The sequence below is a fragment of the Lactuca serriola genome, chromosome 5, assembly GCF_051521515.1.
Source record: "Lactuca serriola cultivar US96UC23 chromosome 5, Lser_US96UC23_V15, whole genome shotgun sequence".
NCBI classification, from domain to species: Eukaryota; Viridiplantae; Streptophyta; class Magnoliopsida; order Asterales; family Asteraceae; genus Lactuca; species Lactuca serriola.
Genome location: NC_136412.1, coordinates 147,561,608 through 147,570,169, shown reverse-complemented (window position 1 = coordinate 147,570,169; position 8,562 = coordinate 147,561,608). Strand labels below are relative to the sequence as shown.

The 8,562-nt window shown below is 27.2% G+C and overlaps 1 long non-coding RNA gene across 4 annotated transcripts; it reads left to right on the top strand.

Annotated features, from left to right (window-relative positions):
- Positions 1 to 1,461: 1,461 nt before the first annotated feature.
- LOC145053077 (uncharacterized) lies at positions 1,462 to 3,811 on the top strand. 4 transcript variants are annotated; one of them, XR_013684346.1, is made up of 4 exons: positions 1,462 to 1,687; positions 1,785 to 2,235; positions 2,403 to 2,554; positions 3,596 to 3,811. It is a non-coding gene; the product is annotated as an uncharacterized LOC145053077 (long non-coding RNA). The 4 variants fall into 4 exon arrangements; XR_013684347.1 differs by having other exon boundaries at positions 1,466 to 1,718; positions 1,908 to 2,235; XR_013684348.1 differs by lacking the exons at positions 1,462 to 1,687; positions 3,596 to 3,811 and adding an exon at positions 2,884 to 3,556 and having other exon boundaries at positions 1,749 to 2,235.
- The last annotated feature ends 4,751 nt before the right edge of the window (positions 3,812 to 8,562 follow it).

Genomic DNA, 8,562 nt, shown 5'->3' with positions numbered 1-8,562 from the left:
TTGAATTACATATCATCGTTAAAAATGTTTTAATTTGTGATCAAACTTGGTTTAAAATCACAATGAACAAGTTGACACCTAAGTATTTTGGTCTTCTCAAAAGCCTATTTATCGACTTTTGAATCATAACACCTGATATTCTAAAGGTTTATTTTTATAAACAATTATTTATATATTTTAGCATTTTACTTAGTAGGACATTAAATAAATAAAGGAATTAACGAAAACGAAAAAAAAAAAGAGGACGATAAACAGTACAAGTGGTTTTAACTCTAAAGAGATCAAATTATTCGCCGCCCGCCACTTTGCGCGGGTAGACGGCTAGTATATATATATATATATATATATATATATATATATATATATATATATATATATATATATATCTTTACTATCTTATAAAACAAATCCCACTATTTCTAAAAATAGATTGAATAAAATAATAATATTTTTTTAAGACGTCTAAATCATTAAGCTAATTGTATAACTAATCACTAATAAAATAATATTAAAATTTAAACAAACTCCTATAAATCTTCTCTTCCAAGGTTTTGACTAGATCTTTTTTTCATCCAAATAAATACTCAACACCCTATAATTTGGTCATTTCATGAATTTTCTTTATTTTTAATATGACATGTTTACTAAAACAAACTAATGATTGAATTGAAAATAATCATTCTCCATCGAAAAGAAATTAATTGTCGAAACAAAGTATTTGTCGTCCGCCGCTTTGCGCGGGTATATATATATATATATATATATATATATATATATATATATATATATATATATATATATATATATATATATATATATATATATATATATATATATATATATATATATGGAAAAGTGAATATACCCTTAGGGTATATAAGCTTAGGTACCCAAACTCACCATACTATGTCGTTTTGTATCATTTATATACATTGTAATTGTCTAATGTTCTTATAATTCAACTTCTAACTTGATTTATTTCAAAGATTTTTATAAATTTCGCATTTATCTTCCTCTTACATAATTTTCATTTTCAACTATAATATATATAACTTAGTAGGTGTTCGTCAAAAAATTTGATGTAAGAGGAAGATAATATTGAAAATTTGAAAATCTTGAAAATAAATCAAGTTAAGGATTGAAGTTTAAAAACATTATAATAAATATATATCAAACAAAACGACGTATTATGGTAAGTTTGAGTACCTAAGCTTATATACCCTTAAGGGTATATTCACTTTTTCCATATATATATATATATATATATATATATATATATATATATATATATATATATATATATATATATATATATATATATATATATATATATATATTACACATTTAAATTTGAATTTCACATTGTAATCCCATTAATTCAGAACGTCTCCTTCAATAAATAGAATCCCATAAATCTCGGTCCATTCAATTCTCAAATATTTCAAATATGATTCTTCCATCTGCATTTCTCCCCGTCCCTAAACCGCCTCTATCACAACTATACTCCATTCACATTTTTTTAATGAGACTCCATTCATAGTTGACAACGGGTTGTATGTATTATTAAATATTGAAGCATGTATTTTTGGCCTCACTTCCATCTTTCTCAAAAACTAGAAATTACACAAGTTTGATCGATGTGTTTCACTTTTCAACTTCCATTCTCCCACTCAACAATAAGCTTTAGGTTTGCTCGTCAACATTCATCATCTTCCATGGTACTATACTCTCTTTGTTCGTTGTACGCTCTCATTTCTTAATTATCCCCAATATGCTGAATGCAGGGCCGGCCCAGGCGTAGGGCGACCTGGGCCACCGCCCAGGGCAGCAAGTACAATGGGGGCATCAGTTTCTAATTATCTGTTATGGGCATGTTTATTTGTTGGGCCTTCGTTGGTTGCATGTAGATCGTGTCACTGAAAATCGAAAGTGGCAATCGGGGAAAAATACGAATCATCAGCCACACAACAGAAGAGCAGCAGGGAGAAAACGAGGAGACGGGAAGTGGATTTGGGGGAAATTAGTCATCTTAGTGAAATCGTGGAGAGACTTTAGGCGGGAAACCAAATTCACGTAAAATCAGAGATCGCGCCTAATAATTGATCAGAAATCAAAGAGTATAAAAAAATCCTCCAGTTGTTGATCGTTGAATTACCGTTCACAGATCTGTGAATCACGCCCCTATCTCCAACTGATTCTCTCAATCTGACAATCTAATTATCGATTTTTCGCATTGTGAGTTTGCTTCTGCCCTTCTCATTCTCGCCTGTTGCCCCCTTTTCTCATTCTCACCTTCTGCGTTTTTAGCTTTCAATTTTAATATAAATAAAACATGCATATCTTCTCCTCTCTATATTAAATAAAAACCACAGCTTTATTTTTTATTATTTTTTTTTTGCAAGTTTGCCCAATTTCTCTATGGCTTGGAAGTTGAGGTTTGCCGCACTCTGCAGGCTGAACCTGATTCCTGATTTTGCCAATTAGCAATTGCCTAGTGGCTTGGTTTGTGTTGCCTCATCTACATTTTTCTGGCTACAGATCTACAATCTCTCAAGTAAATTCTATATATTAATTGTTTTTTTTTCTTTTCAATTTAGGACTCTTTGGGACTTCCAGTTTTAATTATATTTGATTTTAAGTTACAAGTCTGTCAAAAGCCATTACAATTGTATTTATCGGATTTCATAAATGGCATATTGGAATAATTACCTTCGTGTATGGAATATCTTTTGTTTAGTAAGTTTGATTAAAAAATGAAAGAGCATAAATTCTTTATGAACACTAAATTTTTATGTAGCTTGATTGTTTCTAAACTATCTATTATCCAAACCTGGTTGGATGTGAGAAACTACTGAGTCAATGTATTTTCAAATTTGTTTACAGATTCAATTCATGTAGAGGCACTAAACTGAAGCTTCTAAGTGTTTTAATTTAGCAATTTATATTATCATAGGATATATGTATTTATTTTAAGTTTTCTATTTATTGGCATTTTAGTCCCAGACCCTGTTCCATGTTTTGGGTTTATCATAGAAAAATATATGTATTTTAATTATATTTCTAAGTGTTTAGCTGTAGTAATTATCATTATATTGTATAGTGTATATGTATTCCTTATAGTCCCACATGGGCATTTTAAGTCTTTTTGCCCTGGGCATGAAATATCTTTAGACCGGCCCTGGCTGAATGTATGTGCAAAAAGATTAAGTTATTTCCATGCCCTGTAATCGAAATCTCATAAAGATCAACTCCTCTAACTTTGCTTCCTTCGTCACCATGACCATCGTTTTCCTATGTGTTATGGACGTTTGCACCAACTTATGCTATTACATAAATATAAGATCGTGATTCTTTGATTAACAATCAAATAGAGTGATTTCGTATAACTTTTCAGCATTCCAGGTTTAGATGAAATATGAACTGTTTTTTATACTATTATTCTTTCAATGATTGTAATTCTTCTATGATCTTTTAGATGTTAAAATGATTTTTAATTTTATGTAGGACATGTATGTCTCTTTTCTTATACTTCATGAAATAGGTTGATTTTGTTTATTTTAATAATTACTAATATTTTGATTTTATTTTTTATTAGGGTTCAAGAAGGAACACAAAGATGAAGAAAAAGGGTGGTCTCTTTTTCAAGCTGTACACTGACTTCATTTTGAGCAAAAAACCTAAAATGCATAGGAAAACTCTGGTCTTTAACCTTTTTATATTTTCTTTTGTTTGCGGGTTGTGACACATGTCAAGTGTTTGATGAAACACTTGGATTATTTAACAAGGAAAGGAGTTAAATGTGTTTTTTTTTTTTTTTTTTTTTTTTTTTTTGACATTTTTGTTACGTCTTCAATTTCTACGATGGAGTTTGAAGTTTCCCTTCGATGAGGTTTTGCAAACAACAATGGATCTGCCTTTTTTTTTTTTTTTTTTAAATTTTCTCGACATCTTTCACTATGAGACTATAAATAAGCACCTAAGTGATCTTACTCTATGATTGAATCTGCGAAGGTTTGAAATTGTTGTGTTTATGTGAGTATCAAGTATTGTTAATCCTTAATCTGGTATGTCCTAACAAAAGTTTAAAGGCAACAGTTTTGAACCGAGCTGAATATGCTAACATGATAATTCCATACTTTTTGATTTTCAATTTCTTTTATCCATAAGAGGATGCCATTTGTTCACTGCCCTTCTTGCTGTTAATACCCTTACATTTTGGTTACATCTCCTTTTTTATTATTCATTTTCCTTTAATTAGCTTACTAAAATGTAGATATAATAAGGATAGGCTCAAAATCATTTTAATCTTACTTCTTCATTTGATGAAGATAGCCAATGAATTTCTTCTCTCTTCCTTTTCCTTTTCCTTGGAGCTTTATTTAGAGTTTTGTGGTATAATTGACTTTTGGCTGTTCACATTTCCAACAATAAGAAAGTTTTGCTCCACATTTTGGAAGTTTATTTATGTAAAATCACACATGTTTTCATTTATTTTCATTTGGGTCAAAAGTTATTCAAATGTGACATCATGTGCTCTTTCTAAGAAAATATTTTATCTGAAAAATGTAATGTCTATTAAAGGATTTTACATTCAATTATTGCATTCAAACGATTTCTTTGTTTATGTGTATATGTTTGTATTTTTGTCATTGTTGTTGTGGCAATTTGTATGTAAAATAAAGGAAAGTCATCAAGTTTATACCAATGTACTTTCAAAGTGTCCTACTCTAAAACATCTTATAATTTCAATTCCCGCTCAAACTATCCTATACCTCTTTCTAACTCTATTTCTAGAAAGAATCATATTCAAAAATTTTGCTATTACATGAAATTTGTCTAGTCTTTTTGTCCTATATATCTCAAAATCAAAGATTATAAAGTTACATAACAATCAAATAACTCTATTAATTAATAAATTATTGAAAATAAAAGATTAATAATTGTGATTTTTAAATATCAAAATCCATTTAATTTTATAACTATCATTCTCACGAGTTATAACATATTGTTTGTGTGTGTGTGTGTAAATAAGATAATAACCTTCAATCTCAAATATGTAACATCGATTTTTTTGTTGAATACTTGAATTGGAATTTCCCACATTCGCAAACGAACTCATTTGGAATCGGAATTTCTTCATTGTTCATGAAATTTGAATCAGAGTTCTAGACTCGCAGTCACAGTCGACATTGAGGGACTCGGAATCGGTACTCACAATTCCCAATCAGATTTTCGGAAATCAAAATCAAAATGTGAAATTGATCAGACATAGGATGTCGCATCTGAAGTCGGAAGCTTTTGAAATTGGAACATATATTCTAATCGGAACAGTTTGTGTCTTGATTATCGGTATTACAAAGAAATTTGGAATCGGGATTTCAAGGTTTCAAAATTGAAATCAGAATTTTTGTTGGAATGAAATCAAAATCGGAATTGCACGCTTCAAAGTCGAAATCGAAAGTATATGATGATTTAGAATTGAAATCGGATTTCAAGGTTTCAAAATGGAAATCAGAATTTTTGTTGGAATGAAATCAAAATCGGAATTGCACGCTTCAAAGTCGAAATCGGAAGTATATGATGATTTGGAATTGATAACTTGAATCGGAAGTATCATGTTTTCAACATTTTTAAAAAAGTTAACTTGTATGCATTCCAACTGTTTGATGAAATGCATAAACTAAATTACCACGTTATATTCACATATGATTTCTCACCAGAATCAGTATATGATTATTAAAAACACAAAACAAGTATGCAAGTCTGTATGTTATTCATATTGAATAACATATAAAAATTATATATATATTTGTGAAACCACCTTGTAATATTTATATGTGAATATATTGTGTAATATTCATAACTGAATATATCATCTAATATTCACAAGTGAATACAATATGTAATATTCACATTTGAAAATATCATCTAATATTCATAAGTAAGTATACCATCTAATATTCACAAATGAATATATATACTATGTAATATTCACAAGTGAATGTATCGTCTAATATTTATATATGAATATATTATGTTTATTATATACTATATTCATATATGAGTGATACTAAAACTGAAAAAAAAAAATTAATCATATATTTTTAATCATAAGTGAATAACGAATGTACTTTAGTAAAAATCTGATTCATTTTTATTCACTTATGAATAACGATAACTGAAAATATATAAAAAAAATTATTTTATCTTAAAACTATATCAATATGGATGTCTGTTTGTAGAGAATAAAAAATCATGAATTTTGGTATATTTACAATCATTTTTTGATAAAACTAGCTTCTTAAAAATAAAAAAAAAAACGAAAAGCCTATGTTTTTGTATATATTAAGGTAATGATTAACATAATTTAAGGAAACATGTTTTGTTGTAAAACAGATGTCTATTCGTTTCCCATTTCCGTTGGTACGACCGAGCCTTTTGTGGCAAAAATAAATGAGTGACTAAGAATGATTCCCTCATTTTCAACTTTTTTTTCTCAATTGAACCCTCCCACCCTCTCTCTCTCTCTCTCTCTATATATATATATATATATATATATATATATATATATATATATATATATATATATATATATATATATATCTCCGGTAAGAAATTTAGAGTCAAGATCAAATAAGAAGGAAACTTTAGTAGGAAGGTAAGAAAATTTTTTTATACATATTTTCTTAGCAAAAAAATGAAATGAATCATTATATGAATCATATATAAGATGATTCACAAGAAAAAATTATGAAAAAAAACATTTTCATGATTCATTTTTATGTAAATTAAGAAAATAATTCACTTTTATGACAATTTTGGTGAATATCAACAAATTCATCGTAAAAATGAATCATCAAAATGTTTTTTTGCGATTTTTTTGGTGAATCATGTTCTTATTGATTCATTTAGTGATTCATTTGTTTTGTTCGCTAAAAAATAAGCCGAAAAAAATTTTGTTACTCTCTCTCTCTCTCTCTGTATATATATATATATATATATATATATATATATATATATATATATATATATATATATATATATATATATACTAGGTTATAAGCCGTGATAATCACGGTTATAAAAATAAATAATTTTTTATAAGAAAAAATCATAATTAATTATTAATCAGTTATAGTAAATGATTGAATATAAAAAACTTATCACCATCCTTGGTGATTTTATTACAATTTTTAGGGTTATCAATATTGAAACTTTAAAAAACAAAAAAATAATCATAGATTTGCAAAATATTATTCTTAAAGATAGATAGAAATTATGATTTTATTACAATTTTTAGGGTTATCAATATTGAAACTTTAAAAAACAAAAAAATAATCATAGATTTGCAAAATATTATTCTTAAAGATAGATAGAAATTATGTATGTAAGTGTATAATGGTTAATTAAATTAGCATGTAAAATGGTTTAAATATAGAAACAACATTCTATATATCTAAATTTAAAAATAGAGTGTGTTTTTACTTAGTAAATAAAAGATATTATAAGAAATAAAATTGTATAAAATCTAACTACAACCATCATAAAACACATTTTAGCCCTTTTAGTAATTTGGTTTTCAAAAAATAAAGACAAAAATCAATATTGTTCCATAGTATAGGGTAGTTTATGTAAAGTGAGTACTTGTTATTAAAAATGAGTCGGGACTATACTGGGAGAGTGACACGTGGCCTTATTCTACTGATTTATTAGGATAGGGTATAAACACGAAAAAAATATATAAGAAACGATAAACACATAAATGTAAAGTAAGATGGACCAAAAAAAAATCCCTAAAAATACAACCACTATGCCCTTATTATAAAAGGACCGTTATACCCCTGGACTGATACAAACTGGAATTACAGAAATACTTATCCCCAGTACCAATTCAAAAAACAGAATAATTTGATATTGTGACACACAACAGCAAACACAATCAAAAGGAATAGAAATAACATAAAATAAAATTTGTATGTTGCTATTCATTGTTAGTTATGTATTTTGTTTGAAACAAAATAAGAAGGGATGTTATAAAACTTGCTGGTATAACTAAAAACTAAATTTTTGTTTCTTGGAAAAACAGTTAAAAATCGATGTTTTATAAACTTCAATACTAAATGTATACATCTTTGTAAGTATCGATGAATGTTGTGAAAGTCGAACTGAATTATTCATCGATACTTACAAAGACAATCTGATTTATACATAAGTAAAAAAGAACAAAAGAATCGAATAGGGGCAATATAGTATGGAAAAGCTAACCTGGTGTAATATCCGAATATCATGTGTAAGTTGAATATATGTAAAAAAAATTTGTTGATATAACAATGAAAACCTATATAATGGGAATAGATATGGAATGAGCTTAATTTTAGGGATTTTTCTAAAACACAACAGAATTTTATATTTTATATATTGAAACGAAAAAAACTTAAACATTTTAAATAATACATACTAAAATGATTTCTATGTAGTACAATTATAGCATATCTTAAATAATAGTTTTACATTATTTATCTATATACAAATTTTTGTAAAAAAATATTTGTATTTTTGTAA